This window comes from Rhipicephalus microplus, chromosome 2, assembly GCF_043290135.1.
Source record: "Rhipicephalus microplus isolate Deutch F79 chromosome 2, USDA_Rmic, whole genome shotgun sequence".
Lineage (NCBI taxonomy): Eukaryota > Metazoa > Arthropoda > Arachnida > Ixodida > Ixodidae > Rhipicephalus > Rhipicephalus microplus.
The window spans coordinates 217,013,821-217,037,864 of record NC_134701.1 but is presented as its reverse complement, the minus strand read 5'-3'; positions in this window follow the sequence as shown (position 1 = coordinate 217,037,864).

Here is a 24,044-nt window from a genome sequence, read left to right as displayed (position 1 = left end):
CTCTAGGTTCAATGCAACAAAGATGCGCGCCACAGGAATAAATTAACATCTTTAAAGCAGCGCCAAATCGAAACTGCACTGCTCTGAGGCAAGGCTTAAAAATGACATGCGGAGAATGGAAAATAACCATAGCACAGGGCAGCGTTCTTCTTTTGTTAACCAACTGTGAGCAGAGCCGAGTAAGAAGGGCTGTTCTCTCTAAAATAAGTCCTTTGCTTGGAAAGAGTGAGCAACACTGAAGCTGCTATGGGCTGCAGTTTATTTCAGGCGAGAACCACCAGGTAGGCCTCAAGACACGCAGACAAAACACCCTTTATGTTTTTGCCCTATTAGGCTTGCTACACCTGGCGGAAAAAGAAAACAAAGCACTCTCTAACTACATTCTCAGCACTCCCACGTTTTCGTACCCCTTAATTTTTTGTTGATGTTCTATTATTAGCCCAGCCCGGCCGCGTCCTGGCTAAGGAGACCGAATTAAGAAACGAGAAAGAGAGGGACACGACACTGGCGCCAGACGCGTCAGAACCTGTCTAGGTCCCAGCTTCCGTTTGTACCGTGTTTTACGCCTACTAACCAGCAACGGTGATAGCATCATTTTTCGGAGGCTTAGTTACGCCTTTGGAAGGTCTGTAAGAGAAGCGGCGATAAGGCAAGCCTTGAGACCGTCGCCCTCGATGCCATCTGCTTTACTGGCTTGTATTACCCGACTCCGGTAAGATACGTGCACTTTGCAGTCAAGACGCGTTAACGCAAGATATAGGCGGGCGTTTTGCACTAAACTGCAAGCACGACAGTAATTCACACCAACGAGAAACTGCTGCTCCTCTCACAGAAAGTGAAGATATGGCAGAAAAAAAAAGGGGGTCGCGGCTTGTGTTTGTAAATCGCAAGCGAGCATAACAAGGTTTATGCAGTCGCAGTTGTTGGTTAAAACAGGAAACAGCTCGGCCATGTCAGGATGGAGAATGTTTCAGAAAGCGTAGAGTAGCCAGAATGGAAGAGCGCGTGCTCTATTGGGAAACCACATGGAAAGCGATTCGCGCTATTTTGTGTACTGCTTTGTAGGTATTTCACTTGTGTGAACAACAAAACTTTCATGCCTTTACTAAAAACAGTTTTGACGGCATGAATGTTAAACTTTTGTAAAACTACAGGCTGCTTAGGCACAAGGTCTCTCCACCACCCCTCGCACGGACTAGGCCTACGCCTTGGCCCGTTGGTTCGAATAAAGTTTCTCACCACCAACCCCTATATGTACATGCGCCCACTCTGCAGCGTACCAGACACTCCGGCACGCTTGCTCTTGGAATTCCAGCGTCATGCAAACCACAACGTCCAACAGGAGCGGGACCAAGCAACAATAATGAACGATAACCGCCTAATTGAAACGTGAGAGCCCAAGCTCATCCTCGACGACCTAGAAGACCATGCCGCGACAACTCGTCGCCAGGGCCAGGAGGGCAGTCGAAGCCAGAGGGTTCCTAGACTTGGGAACCCTCCCACCTCAGGTTGATAATACCGGGCATCGCTTGGAACACTGCTCCGAAATAGACGTTTATTTCTCTCTGTCTCCGCCACCATCTACAAAAAAGTGAGTATATTCGAGTTTCAGCATCAACCCACTGTGGAACTCCTATTGTGCGTATGACAGTCTGTGTGAAGTGCTTAAATTTTTCCTATTTTATTCTTCTTTGTGACCTTATCATTTAGGCCCAACATACCGGCAGCAAACTGAATGGACGGCTGGTTCTGTTGACATATGTACGTGCTCTCTCGTTGCATTCCAAGCGTGCGCTCACTTCATAAGACCACAGTAGCACTGCTAAAAATTGGGTTGTACTTAACTGAGCACTGAAGCTCGCCTAAGCTATTCAGCAGTCATGGCACGAAAGCTATTGAACGCTTGTATCCGCGTCAGAGCGTTCTCTATGCTGTTGGGCATCGCAATAGATTGGGCATCGCAACTTCCCAAGACCTCAGTTTCAGATTACTGAGAATGTGCGTAAACGCTTGGCATCGTCCCGCGAGAGACCCGATTGAACCGGATCAAAGTGCCTTACATGAATAAAACTGGCAGCGAATGAGCGGTAGCACCCAATGAGGTGACACGACGAGATTGGTTCGCTTTTGTTTGTCCTTGGACCACAATCTCTGTGTCTTTGTCGGGCCGTGTCATAGCGAGAAGGAGGCTTTGGTGGCTTCTTCCAAGCCTTGCCCCCTTTCCGCGCCCTTCGCAAAGCACGAGGCTGTGGCAGGTCCTTCTCGCAGCGTTGTGATGAAGTCACACAAAGACACACCCCATGCAGGCACGCTTACAAGAGCACAAGTTTACGCGGCCAAGGGGAAACGGTAGGACGTCGTGACAACCGTAGCCTGGAATGTTTTGGCACCTCTCTATCAAAGAAATATAGTCTAAACACGTTTTTCACGCTTACTTGTCGAGTGAAACTTGACGCAAGATGTGAGCGGCATCGCAAACGGAAGATCTTCACTTAGTTCATGTTCTTGCACGGATAAACCGAGCAACACCACCAAAAACTACTTAGGTGGGCATTTCGCATTTCAAACCAGCCACTAAAAGCTTGCGTGTGTCACTAATAAGTAAGACAGAAGAGGCAAATAAAAGGTAAGGGTTTCTGGAAGCATGTGGCCCCGACGGTACGCTTTGCAAATAAAAGCGAAACAAGCGGCGTTCTCACTTTCCTGAACAGAAGATGCGAAATCAGCCGGAGAGAAGAATATGGTGTGGTGGTAGGGGAAGGGTAGACCCAGACAAGCCGGCCGGCAACCGGGATCTGATGAACACGTGGATAGTGCGTGCGAGCCACGCCATTGGTCGGTTGGACCACCGCGTGATAAAAATGGTGGTCTCCCAGTCGTGTTGGCATGCGCTGCCATTTTTAGTGCGTCGCGGTGACGCCGCGACCTCGGCGGCGCCAGGTACAGTGAACTAGAATACACTCCAGGGGTGTTTGCCGGAGCGCCCGCCTTCCTTTTTTTATATTACTTTTTCATAAACTATACCGACTGGTTTGGGTTGTCGGCTGCGCGTTAGCTATGTAGTACTGACTGATTCGTTGTGGCTCTTTTCAACTGGGTTGGTAACAAGATCCTTTTCCTGGGCATAGGTTGGGAATTGAGACACTGATCGAAAATAAAGCAATCGCGTTCTGTTTGAAGGCACTAAATTTATGTTGCGTAATATCTCAATAAGATCAGATGCGCAGACGACACTATGGTACAGTAAAATCAAGCAATTTATTTTATACTGGGGACAGAATAACCGAATTTTCAGTTGTGAAAGTCTAATATAGGAATATGTTGGAATTTGTCAGCGTGCATCATCAGTCTGTCACATAGGCGTACTTTTTCGAATTTATGTGGCCGGCCAGTGGCTTACTGTATGTATATTAGTAACTTCTTGTGCACTTTGTCATCAAAATAGGTGTTCAATTTTTAGCGTTTGGTTTGTATATACAGAGCTACTATTGCGAGATGGTCAGCATGTCTGGGCATCAATAATTATAGACCGTTCAGTACAAAGCCCACGCATTCTGCACATCTTGATCAATATTGCAACGCCTATATACGGGATTCATTATTCATCAATGGAAACTTTTTTATTTAAAATTACTTGAGGGATTTTGTTGTCATAAGCCCTGTACTAGCAAGTTCCACTCACTCATATTTTGACCTTTGGAGCAAGTGGTGCTAACCTCTTACACATTCAGTTTAAGTGTAATGTTTTTCCGGAATCAGTTATAGGCACATAAAGCTTAAATGTGTAAAGCGAGGCATGTATTGTAATAATCAGGTCTCGGCCAGATGCTTGAGAGCGCATTAGAGGAAACATGCAGGACACGTTAACACCATGAACCGTTATTTCGATGGCTCAGCTATAATCTTTATTCAGGCCACGATGATAAAATGCTGAACGTAGTGTCGATGAAGCTTTCTCTATAAAGTTTTTTTTCACAACAGCCTTCGCCGAAATGTCTGGTCCAGTAATGTTCATTCTTAGCACTTTCCAATCATCGATACCTTCCATCTTTTTCTTAATTGTGTGGATTAGGTTTCTTCAAAATAGTTGGTACTCGAGGTGGGCTGGATACCTTGAGTCGCTAAAATTTGTTGATGATAACTTGTTATTTCTATATTCTCTGCTCTTTTCCTCCACCTAAGTTGTACTTATATTCTATTTCACCTCCAAAAAATTTGGCAGATACCATTTACCTGGGAATGGAGGTTGTGCGAAGCATGCAGAAGGAAGGTCACCGTGTTGCAATTTCTTGATTGAGCGACACGGCATGAAATGACGCTAAATATATGTACAAATTTTTCGCGCACAACTATATGTTGCAGAATTGCAGATGTTTGTAGAACCCTATCCCGGCTGCGGCGGCTGCATTTTCGATGAAGGCGGAAATGTGTTGGGCCCATGTGCTCAAATTTGGGTGCACGTTGAAGAACCCCAGCTTGTTGAAATTTCTGCTGCCCTCTACGACGGCGTCTCTCATAATCATATGGTGGTTTTGTGACGTCAAACCCCACAAATCAATCATGTTTAGATAACCGGTTGCTAGCACTTGCGCAATGACGCCAACTGAAACATGCGTAATCCAGAGCCAGAAAGTGGTATGAAGCGTTGATGCTTGCGAGGATGCTGGCCCTGTACACTGCTACATATCTCAACTTCAGCGCATGGCAACTAACCTCAATTGAGGTTAAAACGACGTGTCGGCTGTATGAAAGGAGTTCATATGTATTGTTTATCAAATTGGGTAGGCAGCAGTGCAACCATTATGGACGTTTCAAGAAGACTATAGCGTCTACTTGAAAAGTGGCTTCGAGACCTGGTGTAGCTCTGTGGTAAAATGCTTCATTACCACACGGATTGCTTGGGTTTGGTTCCAGCTGGCACAATGACATTTATTCTTTTATTCGTTGAGCCGACGCTACAAATGTCGGGTATTTATTAATGCTCTCGTGTTAAAATTTCCCATGTGTGTTCCTCCTCGTTCCTGGGCAGATACAGTGTCAATCACCTGTGGCACATACCCGCATACCAGTGCTACATACCCGACCATGGGTATGTGCCACAGTCTGGCGGGAAGTGTTTGACGACGAACGCGACGGGATTGTGACACAATTCATGCCTTGACCAGTGCGTCATATTCGTCAAACCATCTTACTTACCCTAACAAGCTAATTTTGGTTCATGCCAAATTAATGGGGTGACCACGGGAGCACCCAAACGTAATCGGATAGACAGATAGATAGATAGATAGATAGATAGATAGATAGATAGATAGATAGATAGATAGATAGATAGATATGCCTCGCATTTAAAATGTACAGGTGGTCATCGAGCGTTTGACTGGTTGACATTCCTATTTCCCATCTTCATTTTTATATCGTTAGTTGGTTCGTTACATCGAGGGTGATCTTTGTGTACGGCCACAATCCCTCATCGTTGTACTTCCACACCACTAGAACCACAACACATAGCCCTTTTAGTTCCCAGGCGGTGAATGTCAGTTTGGGAGATTCTACAGAGGCGGCACAGAGGGAACAGAAACCAAAGTAAGACCAGAGAGCTCACTGTGGGGAGACTGTTCTAAAGCTGGAGTGCGCCGAGGTTTCTTTAACAGCAGGCTGGTTGTCAGATGAATTGTTTTACAGCCCCCCACCTTGTGCGAGCGGTCACACACTGGGAGCTTTGATTAATGTGGGAAGGATGCACTCGCAACTATAGCGAGGGGTAGCTACCTGGAGGAGCCTTCTTGTCGTGTGTCTTCATGCCGTATATATCGCGCTGTTCCTCGAATACCGTATTTTCTCAAACTTAAGCCAGCGGAAATTGGAGACTGATCGGCCTCGACACAGCTTGGTTTAACAACACAAACTACGTAGTGAAGGTTAGTTACTGAGCTCCTATGAAGGTATACGGAGTAATTTCTTGGTAAGAATTAGATCAAAAGTTCTTCTGTTCATAATATTTATCGGTACAGTCTACTTATTCTTTTCTCGTTTATTTTGGAAGACGTAAAAATTCTTGACATGCACAGTTTAAATCTAAGCACGGCCTACAGCGAGCAACATGCAAGGGTGTAGACACAGAATAAAATTCCGCATTTGTTTTTGATGGTATTACTGACTTTTACCACGTTTAATCATTCTGCATGCGCTAATCGCTGTTTATAGATGTGCGTATGCAAGGAAACCGCAAACACCACACATCACAAAATACTACAACACTGCTGTGTTCTAGATTAGCGCTGGATCTACCATATAAATGCTGTGCGGAGCGTGTGATTACCTTGTTAATTGTATCTCTGGCGCTTCACCTACATTGTAGCGAGATTGACATAGCAGAATTTTTCTGTTGAAGAACGGCCGGCGATTCCAATTTCAGGAAAACAAGAATGGGAACACTGAGAACCCACCAACGTCACGTGATCCCCGTATGGAGTGTCAGTTTTCAATGGATGAGCTAAAAGCAGCACTGGTACTGTGCAGATAATTTTCAGCACTCGGATCTAACAGCATTAAGACCAAGTAAATGGGCCGTGTTTTCTGACTCAAAACCAGCGTTACAGTGCCTGCTGTCAGTTCTCCGACGCGGATGCCACGACCAGTTGACCTACCAAACCGTGAAACCTCACCACCTCTTAATACAAAAAGGCCACGACAACGTCTTTCAATAATGATTAGGCAGATCATGCTGCTCGCACGTCACATGAAGAAGTAAGCGGCGTTTCAATTCTGCTTTCAAGAGTGGACGCGGCGAGGCAGATTCGTCAACTGGCCCGCAGTCTCACACTGACTGAGTGGAACGCACCAAGTATACGATGTACAAGACTACACGAACTTGACCCTTCACTAAAACTACGGCCTCCACCTACATCGATGTGAAGATTCGCTTCTCTATCGCTTTAGGTTGGGAGTTGCTTTCACGAAAACTTATACCACGTTAACCGGAATGACTGACAGTGCGGCATGCAATGTTTGCGGCACTGATGAAAATATCGAACACCTGCTGTGCCACTGTCCCAAATTTGCCTCAGAGAGACAAGTACTTGCCAACGCAAAGCGGTGACTGGATTATCGGCGTCTTTCTGTGCAGGTGCTGTTAGAGCAGCGTCCACATCCGTCTATAGCTTACAACTCAGAGAAAGCCCTGTTGTGTATCTTGAGAAAGACAGGCTTGTGTGAACGCCTCTTACTTTCGGTGAACTTCTACACGCTGCAGTGAAATTACTGTTAGTCTCTCCTTTTTAGGGGCGAAGCTCCTTAAGGCGTGGGTCGTTCGTCGCCTGTATGTATAACCACCTCTCGATTCAGTTCTCAAAATACCCCTTTAATGGCGGTATTGTATATGATGAATATATAATGAAAAAGATGTGAGATGGCGGTACTTGGAGTGTCCGCTAGATGAACGGACAAACGGACGGACGGATGGATGGACGAACGGATGGATGGACGAACGAATGAATGAACGGACAGACAGACAGACGGACGGACGGACGGATGGACGGAGAGACAAAGAAACACAAGAACATGCGGACGGTCAAACGGAAAGACAGACGGATGGACAGAAGGACGGACAGACAAAGAACGCACAGCCAGACAGACAGAGATATGAATGAACGGACGAACGGATGAACGAATGAACAGATGGACGGATGGACAGACAGACAAACATACAGACAGACAGACAGACAGACAGACAGATAGATAGATAGATAGATAGATAGATAGATAGACAACAGACAGACAGACAAACAGACAGAAACATACAGACAGACACAGACAGACAGACAGACACAGACAGACAGACAGACAGACAGACAGACAGACAGACAGACAGATAGATAGATAGATAGATAGATAGATAGATAGATAGATAGACAGATAGATAGATAGATAGATAGATAGATAGATAGATAGATAGATAGATAGACAACCGACAGACAGACAAACAGGCAGACACAGACAGACACAGACCGACAGGCAGACAAACAGACAGACACAGACAGACAGACAGATACAGACATACAGACAGACATACAGACAGACACAGACAGACAGACACAGACAGACAGACAGACAGACACAGACAGACAGACACAGACAAACAGACATACAAACACAGACAGACAGACACAGACAGACAGACACAGACAGACAGACGCACGAACGCAAGGAGGGACGGATGGACGTGGCCAGGGGACGATCCACGGTTTACCTTTTGAAGGTTCACCCTACTCATCACCATTCATTCTGTTGGTATGCTGTATTTTTTTTCCTTTTCCTTCTCTTCCTTCTTTCTAATCTTTCTTGTCCTCTTCTCTAATCCCCAGTGTAGGATAGCCAATCAGATGTAATTCTGGTTAACCTCCCTGCCTTCTCCCTTTTGTTGCTTGCTTCCGTATTTTCAGACTGTCTTTCTTTACAAATTACCAGTTGGGCTACTTTCAGAGATTTTTAAATTTTTAATTGGCTTTACGCCCTGTATACTATATGCAGAACTTGGTTTCACGAAAGCCTATACCACGTTATTTGGAATTACTGATAGTGTGGCGTGCGATGTTTGCGGCACCGATGAAAATATCGAACACCTGCTGTGCCACTGCCCTCAATTTGCCTCAGACAGACAAGTACTTGCCAACGGAATGCTGCGACTAGATAATCGGCCTCTTTCTGTGCAGGTGCTATTACAGAGGCGTCCATATGCCTCGACAGCCCACGAGGCAGTGAAAGCACCGCTGTGTTTTCTGAGAAAGACAAGCTTGTGTGAACGCCTCTTACATGCGGTGGAGTTCTACACGCCGCAGTGAAATTACTGTCAGTCTCTCCCCCTTTTTCTTTTCCCTCTCTTCCCTCTTTCTGATCTTTCCTGTCCCCTTCCCTAATCCCCCAGTGTAGGGTAGCCAACCGGATGTCTTTCTGGTTAACCTCCCTGCCTTCTCCCTTTTGTTGCTTCCTTCCTCCCACTACCCCGATTGTTTTAGGTTGTTTATGAGTATGCAGAACATTCTAAGTCATGAACTAAATGCAGCTTCAGAACAACACTCACCCAGAACTCAAGCTAATCCGCACGATGTAGGCCTACTTTAATGTTTCTTTAACATTGTTCTTTCTCTATAGTGAAACCTGATTCATCTTACATCACATCGAGCCCTACGAAGGAGTCCATTGAAAGCACTCTGTTCAAAACACATTGCCCGAGCAGTGGCAGGTGGTGTTTAACGCTCATCATCGGAACACCACCAAAAGCTAATAACTATGACCAGGAGCGGTGTCGTGTTATTGTCGCCACGGCCTTGGAACACTACCGCTTAATGGTAACGAGACCATGCTTGGGAGGAATATTCGAACAAGAACAGGAGTAACTCCTCTGAAAGCATTTGCTTTTTGTATTTCCTTCTGACGGCCCACACCTGGGTACAATATTCACTGAAAAATGTTGGCAAGAAGCCTGTAAGAGTGAGTGAGTAAAAACTTAATTGAACATGTCCGGCGTCATTGAGCGGGGTGGGGCTACAATCACCCCGAGACCATGCTTGGGAGGAATATTCGAACAAGAACAGGAGTAACTCCTCTGAAAGCATTTGCTTTTTGTATTTCCTTCTGACGGCCCACACCTGGGTACAATATTCACTGAAAAATGTTGGCAAGAAGCCTGTAAGAGTGAGTGAGTAAAAGCTTAATTGAACATGTCCGGCGTCATTGAGCGGGGTGGGGCTACAATCACCCCGGCCTAGGAAGCTTGTAAGAAGCATGATCAAATTAGTTTTTTCCTCTTAGGAGAAGGGACATTAATTTATTCTTACAATAACAAGGATCAAAAAAAGTACTGCTCCAGAACAAGAAAGTATACACCATCGCTATCCCAATTGCTCGTCTAATATGAAGAGGATTCTCTTTCCTTTCTATTGATTCCCCCTTTCCCACCCCAATTGTAGGGTAGCCAACAGAGCCAAATGTTCATTAACCTCTCTGCCTTTCCTTTCGAATTCTCTCTCTCTCAGAGGAAGAAGAAAGGGGTGAGAACTCCAATTTGGCAGTGCGATGGTGCACTGTTCCTGGATCTGTAAACGGAATCAGAAAGACAGACAACGATTGCTTTACTTGACAAGGACTGCGGCTAAGTAATGTGAAGCAGACTTAGTCTCTAATATTGACACATGTCTTAGTACGAATGCCTTTTATTACTACTTGTTAACTTACCTACTCCCTAAATCAGTCGAAAACGTCCAAAAATTATCACAACGTTTAATATATTTTGCTTTACATGTCAGCGGCAGAATACGGGAAATTCGTGTTCAAACATATTTTTCTCCGTGGTCTACCATACGAACCTTATGAATGGCCAGATCAAAGAATGTAATTGTGTTGTTATACAAAAAACGAATAAATTTTGTCGTGCATCAGGTGAGATACTTGACAATGGTTGTATCCGAGGTAGCCTCCAGCTGTTCAGTCTTTTTCGGCGTTTGGGGGCATACCCTGTGTTTACGAGCAGCACTTATCTTCTACAGGAGTGTTTGATTGAAATGTAGTTATTGCGAAATAAAGGAAGGTGAAATTTAGAGCCAAGAATGCTTGAAGCCCGTTCACTTTGGTCGAGGTGCACGTCAAAATGCCTTAAGCGGTTGAAGTTTCGGAGCCCTATACTACAGCGACGCTCATAACCTTACTTATGTTCTGGCACGCAGAACCCCAATTATTATTATTATTATTATTATTATTATTATTATTATTATTATTATTATTATTATTATTATTATTATTATTATTATATTATTATTATTATTATTATATGGCTTAAACACTGTTTCAGTGGGGACAAGGAAAAACACAGTTGTAGTGTAGCTGCGCTTGTGATCTGCCTTCATGTACTAGCTACAAGTACACCCTCTACACATTTATCAGCATCTGCACCATCTTCAGCTATATTATCTGTAAGTTTAATATGGTTGGGTATAGCAAAAAAACGTTGGAGCCCACCATTGTTTTCCTTTGCTTCGTTTATTTTAAATATGCCATGTAATGTCTGGAAAATCTTACACTTACATCCTAAATAGTAGCCCTACGAGCAGCAAATTAGCTTTGATATCAAAGTTTCATGATATACTATGGGCTATAGACATAGTAAGTTTAAAAGGACTTGCATATTCGGCTACAGCAATCACCATAAGCAAGTCTGCACGACACCACAACAAACATAAAAAAGGCATTGCCCCGCCGACTTTATCGCGAATAAAGTCGATTCTTGGAAATGTTACAGTTGAATCATGTCCTCCATCTTCATGCCCCGAATGTTTCATATGTCGTCATTGGCTTCCAGGTGCCTTATGGACGCCATGACTTGTCAGCTCTCCTGCAAAATTTTGACTAAGCAAATTAGTTAATGAATGAAACATACGTTTTAGTAAACAAAGGGTTACAGAGAACATTATTAAATGCTAACTTTAACGGCATTGTACTACTAACCGCGAAGCATATTTAGGTTATATAAAGGAAACAAATAAGCACCTTCTCCGTTAGTGGGATCCGAACCTATAATCCTCAGGCTGTTAGGATACCACTAACGGAAATAGTGCTTCTTTTTCATCCACTTACATTCCTTTTAATTTGCAGCATTATTATTACACTGCACTTAAAAACAAAAATATTGCCCCCTACGCTTTCCATGACCCAATTGCCTCTCGGATTAATTTGGTTGGGTCTAATGAAAAACAATCCCCTTAAAAGAAAAAAATTCTGTTTCTCTCGTTTGGTCTAAAATCCAAAATACATTGAATATTTTCAGATGAAGTGAACTGATACTAGTAAAAGTAAATGAACAGTGCGTGCATACACGAGGAAAAATGAAGTAGCCTCTTCAGTTAAGAGAGGCAGCTTGTTTTTGCTTTCTAGAGAAACTTTCGTTGCCATGGGCAGCCTTTATAGAAAAAAGATAAAGGATTGACCCGACAGCGTCCTTCCAAGGCTGCTCCGTAAGCGGAATCGCTAAGTAAATCGAAAACTTGGCTAGCTAGAGTGGTGGTCGGGGGCATTCATATGAAGCAAGTGCTGCTTGTGATGCGAGACGGTTCTTAAGGTGCGACTAAACGGAACTTCTCGGGCGCTTGGTTATGCAGTATACGTGATCCTGTGCCAAGGTGCGTAAGGCACGGAGAGCATCCGTGTCTCAAGCTGCCGTATGAGGCGAGGTCGTCTGGAGAGAGGAGACAGAATAGCTAGGTGACTAAACGAAGCTGAAAAAAAATCAAGATTGACGGAGAATGTGGTGTGGTCATCTTCTGCGGAATGCGGCTGGCTCCGAGGTGCTTGCATCCTTTGAAATTGCTGGAAAGGCAGTGCAAGGGGTGGTGGTAGAAAACGTGACCCTCGAAGGCATGTCGAGGTGTAACTGACTTCCCATTAGACGGGAAGACAAAGCAAGAAAAGTTTACTGCATCTCAAAAGAAGGCAGCAATTGAAAACTTTTCCCACTTTTTCTTTTTGTTTTGATAACTTTACAGCCACGTCAGAACAAAAATTTTCTTTAGATCAAAACCACCTTATGTTTTCAACAGTCAGCGATGGTTCTCAACTCTGTACACACGAATGTCTGACTTTCCATATAGTAATGGTTGAAATCAGTGGTCAGAGCTCGTCAATATACTCTTCCTGCTATATCCCTTTCGGTCCCGAACTGTTCGTAGGATAGGAAAAAGAATTTCATGTTCTTTTATACCTAAAAAGCTTTTGAAGAAGCATGCAAGAAATTTTGGAGACTGTAAGTACAATGGTGTTCACGGTCAAACCATGCCCAGTTTACCGTACCTTAGGATTCCTTTGTTGCACCCATGGGTATACACGTTCTGCTATCTTCCTTGAAAGAAAGTTGCTCTTGGTCCTGTCAGCAGGTTAATCGCCTTATAAAGCACAAAAAATGGTTTCTTTTGATTCCATAAAAAATTTTCATGCATACCAGTCGTACATAACCTCATGAAGGTAAAGAACCTAGGAGGCAGCGCACTTCGCGTCCACAAGCCAACCTCCTCAGAAGCTGCCTCTTCCACGTGCGCCATGCTCTTGGTAGGATTCCTAGCATGCTCCTGTTTCATTTTTAATGGCTGGGCTTCAAGTTTGTCGCCTTAAGCTCACTCCTAGTTCTCTTTTTTTTCCTGAATGTCTTCAACGATGTGATCCAATATAATCCTAGTGTCCAGTGCACTGAACATAGAAACAGTCTTGCATTGTGAGCAAACTAAGCAAACTACTGCTTAGAAAAGATACCTTCTTGCATCATTGTTTTAAGAGGACGTTAGTCAGATCGCAAAATTGATTTTCTATACGCAACCACATCGTGCGCACGCTTTCCCTAGTGAATGACGTCCGTATTCTAAGGCATCCCAATAAGTAATTGGGGCTGGGGGAAGAAACACATTCAGAATTACTTTGCTCGCCTCTTGAATAGGCTGCGAAAATGGTTTTGGCTTCAATTGTGCCTCTGTTTGCTTTTGTGCACCGACCTTTATAATATGTGTAGTACACTGGTCCCTGAGGCGGAAAGGGATATGCGTATTATATTTTTGCATATTTCGTGGCGCTCCACCCTGCAGCCTTCTGTGCTACATACGAGGGTGAAGTAGTGTGGTAACATGCAAGAGCAGAATTTTTTGATGAGCACAGCCGGCCTCCATGGAGTTCATTAAGTACACCGACTCCCTTAGCAAGAAACAATTATATACAACGGCACAAATCCTACTGTACGTATTATGATTTCCAGGTGATGCAGTTAATTGTGCATGACGATAACGTTGACATTGAACTTGTCGAAACGTGCGATGCAACCTTGTACATACCAGATTCTACTATGTGCATTTTCAACAATTGTTTAACCTCCCTTTCTTTCCCTCATTTTATTCTCTATTTCTCTCTCTCAACAATTGAACTGTATTTGCCTCATCTGTAAGTGGTTTTATTTGCCGTCACGAAAAATGAGCCAACTCTAACTTTGATTAAACAACCTCTTAATGGCTTTCAGTGCTATATTATGGTGTTTATGTACTTTTTGAAGCTGCCTAAAATTCTGTATGTCTGTTTCTTTTATTTATCTTAAGATGAACAATTTTTTTCCATCTACGTACGTAGAAACTCTCTAAACGTGTGAGTAGATATTTAATTAAGCTTTCGGCTTTTAAAATACAGAACAACCTCTGCTTTTAGTAGAGGCCGTGCTACTGCTACGTTGCTGGCAGTTTATCAATCATGGTTGGGACCAACGCGCAAGTATTTTATTAGAGGAGAAGGAAAGAAATTAGAATTGACTGCTTTGGCAAGGTACTCTAATTGCTGCTGAAAAGATGCATCAATGGTACGTAAGCTCTAGGTATACTATGGTGCTGACACCATGGCTATCACCGCAAGCAGAAACTGAATCACGCGATTCCGTACCATTGTCCTACAATGGACATCACCGCTGGTAATTAAAAGCGGTACCTTCGTAGCACTCCTCAGCAGAGCGATAAACCGATGCTAAGCCGCTGTGGTTGTGATGTATTTACTTTAGGAGATACTGCGGAGTCCCTACCGAAAGTCCTTGCACAGCAAACTATACCGAAGAAAAAGAAGAATACGATATTGCCATGTTTGCTATCTTTTTCACAATAAAAACAATAAATAGTCTAAGGATACTTCGACGCAAAAAATTTGACCTGTTTGTTTTTCTTTTGGTCGTGCAGTCAAGCGATTCAGCGACCTGGCAAAAGTTTAGGCACCATCTTGACAAAACAGCCATCTTGATCTATTTACTGAGTTCATACTTGTGAGCAGTGTCAATAAAAAGCAAATATTGTACGTGTTTAAATAAACGTCAATACGTAAGTACTATATAGCATGTTTCTTTATTTTTTAAAATGCAGAGATATGTAATTCTAAAGGCCACCGTGCTTATTACACTGGGCTGACAATGCGATGCTATGAACGAAAAAACGGGTGTTCTTAACGCTTCACTATAACGACCCGGTGCTGCCACCTACCAATCTTTCTGCGTTCTATAACACTTTCTTTTATTGAAATTACTGCCCGCTGGCGTCCATACCTCACGCAGTCTAATCACCGACTTCCTCGCAAACTGCGTCAAATAAGCGTTTTATTCTTTCCCTCCAGGAAAAGACTATCGTCTTGCGACGAACTTTGCCAAAGGAGCACGCAGATAAGCAGCCATTTTTTTGTGTGGGTAACCGGCCTGTTACACGTGTTACTACTACACTGAGCCTATCATGCCTGGGCGCCTGGGAACTATCTCGACTATTTTAGAACCTTACGGTAACAATTTGTGCTCAACTCGAAGAATAATTTCTTTTCTGGAGCTATCTTGGCCCACACCGATAGCGCTGGAATCTTCAATCACACTGTGTAAGTGCCGATGTACTTTATTGCTGATCAGATTCCCGAGGACCACATTTGTGCTTGACACTTTCGCTGCATTTGGAGTGTTTCTTCTTTAGCTGCGCACAAGTTCGCCCAATAAAGCATTTCATCTTTGCAGGAGTCGCTTTGCTTTTCTCAACATCGTGACCACATTACATAACTACTACTACTACACTACTGCTACTACTACTAACCACAACAACAACAACAACAACAATAATAATAATAATAATAATAATAATAATAATAATAATAATAATAATAATAATAATAATAATAATAATAATAATAATAATAATAATAATAATAATAATATGACTAACAATAATAACAATAATAATAATAATAATAACGTTTAGGATATTCGTCTGACATTGAGACTAACAGGAATTGGAAAAAGCTTCGTGAGTGACAGCTGACAACACACTCAAACATGTGCGATCATTAATTTGATAGTGATTTACAGTGCTGCTAATATAGGTTGATGAAGAGAACAATTACTTAATGCCGTTCGTCTGACACACGGACAGAAAAGAAATGTTTTTGAAGCTTGCCTCCCGAATAGTGCGTACTACATATTGTCGGTGACAATATGCCCAGCGGCGGCACACGGCGTTTGGCGTTCTTTCAAACAGGTGAGACGACGGTGTAAACAAAGTTGTGCGAGAGATATGAAATGTTATCTGCACGTTGATCTATCGGAACACCAGTGGCACACGCGTTACCATGCCTAGATGAAGAGAAGCTATAAAGTAAGGGAAGCGCACGTCCTGAGGGTAGTTTTCATTCAGGCCAGTGTCGCTTACCGATTAACCATTTGGCCGCACTTCAATGCACAAATTAAGCTGATAGACTAGCCGATTTAAGAGTGCGGCACGAACGCAGGGTTTGGATGAATTTTTCGCGCACTTCAAACATTTCTTTGAAGTGCGTAAATATGGTAACTTTTTCATTTTTGACTATAGTATCTGAATGACATAAGTTCGCGCCATTCGGTGTCCTTCCACAACGTCATTGAAAACACACACGCGGAGAGATACGCTAGTGTCAGAAAAAAAGCAAAAGAAGTCAGGAATTTGACACGGAGTTTCAAATCATATTTTCGTTATTAGGTAGTGTCGTCACTGCATTTCAAGCGCATTCTGTAGACGGGGCAATGAGGAAGGAACATTAGCAGGGAAAAGCGCATAGATGCTGAGTTTTGATAATGCATTTACCTTGATATTGACAAAGTGATCTAGGTGTGTCGCACTGCGTGCTATCCGGAACAGTGCGAGAAGCTCTCGAAATCTAGTCATCCCTGTAGTGCGAGTAAAGTCACCTCAAACATTTAAAAAGTGGTGGGCTGGCTTCGTGGACCATCTTGCTAACTGGTCTCCTCCTCAACGCATATAAGTGCAATGCTGTTGTTATTATTACTATCCATGACTCTCTATACCATGATGACATACTTGGGGGTTACAGCTCTTTTTTAAATTTATTAGTCAACTGCATATGAAACAATCTGTTATTTTACCAAAATGGAATTCAAATTATCACGCGAAACAATAGTGTTGCGTTACCGCATACCCTATATTATGCCAAAGAGCTTCGATGGCCAGTTATGCTAATAGAAATGAGATACGATCTGTTTTATTTTGTGGTAAAAATAATAGTGTCACTATGGCCGGAAGTCCCTGTCACAGCCGCCAGTTTTTTTACTCCTTCCTCCTCTCATGACTGGTTAAGAAAGCTATTGAGCAGCACCAAACGGAATCACTAAATGAAGCAAGGGTCTAAGTGGCGTTAACGTCCACGCTTGTCTTTTTGGACAGAGTGGTGGGTGCGTGCCTTATAACATGTTGCATGCGCTTGGCAACTTCCCTGAAATCAAACTATCCAATATATATATATACATATATATATATATATATATATATATATATATATATATATATATATATATATATATATATATATATATATATATATATATATATATTCCATGTTTGCTCGGTTCGGTTGTTTTCTATTTCATCTTTCTAGTACACGTGTTGCGGACAGAGTGATGTTTCTGCATGCGTATGTCTTTAGCGACAACTAATGTACATGTATGCACTCTCGAATATTCGCAGTTTCCAGTACACACACACGTGCAAATCCTCTTTTCCTGTTGTTTGCTTCTTACCCTCCTTGCTTGTGTTTCCTCTTGTACGCATTTGATATTCAGTACACGGTGCTAAGGTATGTAAAATGAGCCAGATTAAGTGTATGACCCGTAATTATGCTTGTTTGGTGCCAGCCTCTGCGGCTGCATTCGGTAGGAGTCAGAAACTGTCCATACACCGACAATATAGAGAATCCCTCCCAAATTTCCACGAGAGCCATGCTTCTCCGCAGAAAAATCACACAATAAGAAAACGTAAAAAGAAATAGAGGAACATACAATGCTGAACTCACAAATAAAGGTTTATTGAGAGGAGACAAACTGGTACGAACAAACCGCCTGTTCTCCCGCTCCTGTGTGTTCTAATAGAGGCCACAATAATACGCCAGAATTTATAAATGCATCGTATCCCAAGCTAGCTAATATATCGCAAAATGCTTTTTTCTTATGTTCGCGATTGTTGATTCGGTAACAGTACAGACAAGCAGAGACTTGCGATCGCCGTTCACGCTGAGTCACAACTACTCGGAACTGGCAAGCACCACTGATATCAGTGGCGCGCGTCGCTATAGTCTGGACTCCCTCCTATCGTTGTGCAGTTCGTGCCACTCACGGAATTGGCCAGTTGGCAAACTGTCGGTGGCTGTTGACAAACTCGACCTCGCAAGATGCGCATGTGGTGGTTGAATGCACGCCAGAGGAGATAGCGTGCGGTATGGCGTTCCTGAGATCAGCTATCCCGACACGCAACACTTTTTGTTATTTCTTTCGTGCGCCTTTGCTTATGTGAGACTCGAGAAGTTATTGAAGCAATATAGTAAGAACTATGAACATAGATTCCGGGATTACTTGGATCACAGCAAGCTGTTTCTGTTGTTTTTTTTTTGCCTGCAGTGAATGATTCGTACTAAACCGTTTTCAATTATTCAGTGTTTATAATACGCCGTAGCTCTTCACAAAAGCACGCGCAATGACAGGTTGAACATTCGAGTACAATAAGAAGTTGCCACCACGACAGCATACGACAATGCAAACTACGTTGAATTTTCTACCAGTAACACTAATGAGCACGCGCAGAGCGTCATGATTGTGACACAGAGAGAGAGGGAGAAATAATTGCAAAGTTACGTATGGTTAGGTATGCTACGGAAAAATCGTATTTAGGTCTGCCGGGGTGTAGGCAGGAAATACGAACAGGTACAGGCAGTGATCGTATATTGCCACTGCCTTCATGCTCGTCTTCTTATCTAGAAAGGCAGAATACCTGTCATGAGGCGTAATTTTTCTCAAGAAACATGCTTACAGACTGGGTGGATACACTAGGGGGCCAAATAGACGTCTTTCGGGCTCACAAAAACTATTGTAGCGTGATTATCATTGTCATAAGTCATAGTTATTTTCCAGCCGCTGCACCACGCCTCTTGTGCAGCTCATGCTGATCATAGAGTTTCCTAAAATTAACTAGAGGGGACTCTGGCGCGGCGATCGTTCAGCGACCCTGGGAAGGATGGGTAGCACATGGATTTGCCTAGTCTTTGTACTTGCGGGTGGCGAATCGTACTTGTGGCTTCCTTTATTGCTGGTTTCGATTTTGTTTTGAAGGATAGAACAAACCGTTCTGAACTCCGTGACGCGATTTGAAAGGTAAGCCTAAAATAACAAGGTGGTGAAGTGCCACCTCTCCGCATTTCATTATTTTTGTTTCGTGAGAAAACAGCTTCAATGCACACGAGCACATATAGAGAGCTAGATGTACAAAGATTAGACAGATCCGTGTACTACCCATCATTCCAATGCTCGGTGCAGGGCCGTGCGTTGCAGCTCTCATAGACACTAGCGCCAGAGTTTCCTCTAGTGTATATTTAGGAGACTCTATTATGACGAAAAGGGATAGAGTGCAATTATCAAATTGTTAATTAGAAAAGAAACAGGAAATGAAAAGGTACACCGGTCATTGCAGGCATTTATGGCAACCCGCCACGGTGTTTAGTGGTTAAGGTGATCGACTGACGACCGCAGGTCGCGAGATTGAATCCTGGCCGTGGAGCTAGGCCGCATATTCCATGGAGGCCCGTGTGCTTCGATTTAAGATCATGTTACAGAGTCGCGGGTGTCCAATGTTTCCGGAGCCCTCATAATCCCACTGTGGCTTTCGGACGTTAAGCTTGAATAAGAACTATTTTATTTGGACCTTTCACACAATCTGAAGGAAGCGCTCGGGAGCCGAAGGTACACAGATTGTTTTTTCACCGCGATAAAATTATCGAGACTGTACAAATCGATAGAGCATGGCTCAAGTAGATCCCATCGCCTGTCACGACAATCATAATGTTAAATTGGTTCATTGCCAAAATGGCGCACTTTAGAACATTCCACTTTCTTGTGTAAGGGTATTCATAGGGAAAGCAACATGGGCAATGCCTGAACAAGTGCCTGACATAACACTGTAATGATGTGAAGGATGGTTGGATTGGTCAGCTGCCAGCTCGTAATAAGTTCACGTGCTACGTGACGCCAAACAGACTTATAAAAAGTACGCCACACTCGCCACCATGGTTGCAGGTGGCGCTGACTGACACTGACACGTTCAAATTCCCATATAAACCCAATAAAGTCGCTCAGGGATAGCCGCCGTGGCAGCTCAGGGGTAGAGCATCGAACGCGTTATTCAAAGGTCGCAGGTTCGGTTCCTACTCACGGCAAGTTATCTTTTCACCCACTTTTGTTTCTTCGCAGTTACATTACAATTGGCCTAATAACTTTCCCTATACATTCTTTGGCATTATTGTTTGTCAGATCTCAATAATATTATGTCAAAACGTGGAAGAACGAGCCCTTAAGTATACATACAATTCTTTCCCTTATATATATATATATATATATATATATATATATATATATATATATATATATATATATATATATATATATATATATATATATATATATATATATGTATATATATATATATATATATATATATATATATTTAAGCATTGCTCCTCAGTCGACGTCTTCAAAAGCACATCCACCTCATCGACAGACGGGCAAAACTAGCTTGACCAACTAAGTGCGCTGATTAGCATTCATTTGCTGTGCGTCGTGCTTGACTGAAATATTTTCGTACGAAAGTTTTTAGCCTAACACTTTCTCGTGAATACTTACTGCAATCCTTACTACGCATTTATCCGGGGTCCCACGTTTCTAGCTGCTCCCTGAATTGCTCGCTATGGTTCTATATGCTAGCTATTCAGAACGACAACAGCAGCAGCATGCCATATTCACAAGGATTGTGAATATTTTATATTCGCAATCCTGGTGGCCTCCAGGAGACTTTCACCTTGAGCAAACTAAGTGTTTGTCAACAAGCGAAGTATTTGCAAAAACATAAACCAACTAGCACTTGAGCAAGCACCATGCATCTGGCCTTAGACGCTGCGCAACGACAAAGTTTTTTCCTCATCCAACCATCTCTAACTCGCGCCAAAGGTGCGAGCAACCGCAGCGCCGAGGAACACCTTAACGCCATTTCAACGCTATGCAGCACGACCATTTTTCCTGTAGAGCCTTCTATCTAAACTACCTCATAACCTCGTTCACTTTGTTTGTTTACTTTACGTGCTGGTTCAGTCTACACCGTCTGCACCATGTTTCTACGCATAGTGCCTGCAGCTTTTTGTGCACACTCTGCGATTCTGTTGCTATTTTATTGATTGTGCTATTCCATCCCCGATGGTCCCTGTGATAGAAGAGTCCGAACACGTCAGCTGGTTGGAAGTGCTGCGATGTTTTTTTTTAACGTGCCTCACAGCCAGCCACCCATCATTACGCCTCAAAACTCTTCACATGCTAATGCAGAAGCACGTGAGACGAACCACCAATATTGTTTTGGCTTATGTGATTTAACGTGCCACACTGCGGGCTGATTATATAGCTACCTGCTCCTACTGCACGTGTGAGGTCTATGTTCAGTATGCTGCCGCGTACAAGCTGTGACAACGGGCATTGTGCCGTCTCTGCTCGCTGAAGCGCGATGCGTTGCAGCTCCTTTAGACACTAGCGCCATAACTCCCTCTAACGTAAATATAAGAATGTCCGTGGCTGCCGCGACTGAGATTCACTCCCGTAACGTTTAAGCCAGCAGCCAAGCAACACAGCCACAAATAGGTACGTGCTTTAGTAGCTTATACCAAGAATAGGTATCATGTATGTCAAATGCAACAACTGCAATAACGATTTAAAACAGGATATACATATATCATCATCCTGTCTGCTTGCACAGCCTTGTTTATGAAATTGTTTCGCGCTGCCCTTTACAAGTAACTGACTACAGCAGCAAACGCATGGAGAGTCTTCCTCGTACATTTCTGTCAAGCCTGAAACAGTTTAAGGGCAGCTATTCCACGGAATGCCGTTACTGTATCCATATACTTTGTGTACACAAAGAAGTGTTCGCCTTTCGTAATATAGCATGAGCAGGATGTTTTGAAAAGTTCATATTTCATTCAGCGTACGTAGCATGTGCGCGATGTTGTCAAGAAACATGCTGAGAATATAGAATAAGAAATCTGTCTCAGAGTCAGTCTATCCTCGCGCACCCCCTTAGCAACCTGTAGCTATCTATTTCTATATAACAACCTGGTCTGGCACAGCCAATGGAGTTTTAGCAACCACGACGCGTTTTTATACCTTTTGCATGCACACTCAAAGATAGCAGTTCAGTCAGGTGGTGTGACGAATTGCTTGTCCTCGCAGAGAGAGAGAGAGAGAGAGGGAGATAGAAAAGGGGAAAGGAATGAGTGCACACGCTGTTTCGAAAAATAGAAGCATTGGCGCCACGGAGGTCAGCCCCAACTCCTCCCTGTCTGGCCGTAATCTTAGCACGCGCTCACTTGGTGTCTCTCTGCTCACGTGGGCTCACCGTATGAGCCGTTTATATTTCATCTGTCGAAGCACACAGTTCCTCTATCTCAGACATGTTTTAGACTTGTCCAGTGTTTTCTCGGCAAGGCTTTACGGCCCCCCTGGTCAGTTGACTCGAGGTTAAGCAGTGCTCGATTATATTACAAAATAAGGGCTGTCGCATTTGGACGCTGTTTCCGGCTCACCTGTCAAAGACGCAGTCGTGTTTTTTTCCTTTCGCGCGTAAAACTTAGTGATGCACTTTGTGCGTGGCTTCTTTGAAGGTGGTATTGAGAAGCATATCTCGTGTTGTTTGTCCGGCATGTCTTTTCTCATACGACCGGGGTAAGTTGGGATGTTTATATTGAAGGCGAAGAAATTTATACAGATCTTTTTGCCGTTTAGCTTCATTGGTAATCAATGTCGGCCAAGAAATCTGCATGACCTCTTTAGTGCAACTAGAATGGTCACTGTAACTAGTATAGTTAGTAGTACTTGTATCGTGAGCTATAAATGACAGCAACAAATCATGTTGTTGTTGTTGTTGATGATGATGATGATGAGGGTGATGATGATGGTGATGATGATGATGATGACGCCTCGTCCATAGCTCACACCCCTCATATTTTATCCTCCTTCTTTTTCTTTCCTCAGTTTTTCGCCAAGGCAGTTATTCGTTGTCTTTGGGTCGATACATTCTTGAACTACTCTGTTCATTTGGGTGTGTAAATGAAGCCTGCTTGCTTGCTCAGACAAAAATCGCATTCATGATATCGTCTTTACGAGCATAGAGCGCCCTGGAAACGCCACCGCAACGGAATTACGAGTGTTGGGGTAGCTCCATTAGGTGAAATTTCAGAATAACAGCCACTCATTCGGCTTGACCGCTTCAGAGTGTTCCTACCGGGTAGAAGTGCAACAGGGGCCGGATCTTACGACCCCCTCGTGCCACGCTTTACGTAAGTAGCCGACCGCGTGACGCACAGGTCGGAGAAGAGGGGGTTCGCTGAACCCGCAACCTCTCGATTTCGCAGTAGCGCCAGGGTTCAGTTCCTTCACGCGACCTGGTTCATTGTGCCGTGTGAGAGAGGTCACTTTTCTTTGTTTGGCGCATGCATTCCGTATATAGGGAACGATAACGTAGTAAGCAAATAGGACAAGGGATGTGTGTGTATTTGCGATTCAGAACAGTTTGTGTAGTCTCTAGGGGTGCGTGGACTGGTGCAAAGGGTACGAGAACGCACGCCCGCTTTTTCTTGCACGAACGCTCTTGAGGATATACCTAATCTGAATCTTCTTCGCTGTTAGCATAACTCAATTCCACCGGCGCAAAGCATACGAGATGATAGGAAGACTGACAAATAGATTGTGTGTGTGTTCCCCTGTTCCCGTCTGCATACTGCCAGAGATGCGCTACACCGATCATTTTTAAAGTGAGATGATGAAGGCCACTGAAAAGTGTAATGTACTTTTTCGCAGTGCCTTTGACTCTGAACACTTGTCCTTGAAATAAATAGTCTTCATTCGAAGTTCTCTAGGTGAATGCTGATGAATGTTGTTGGTG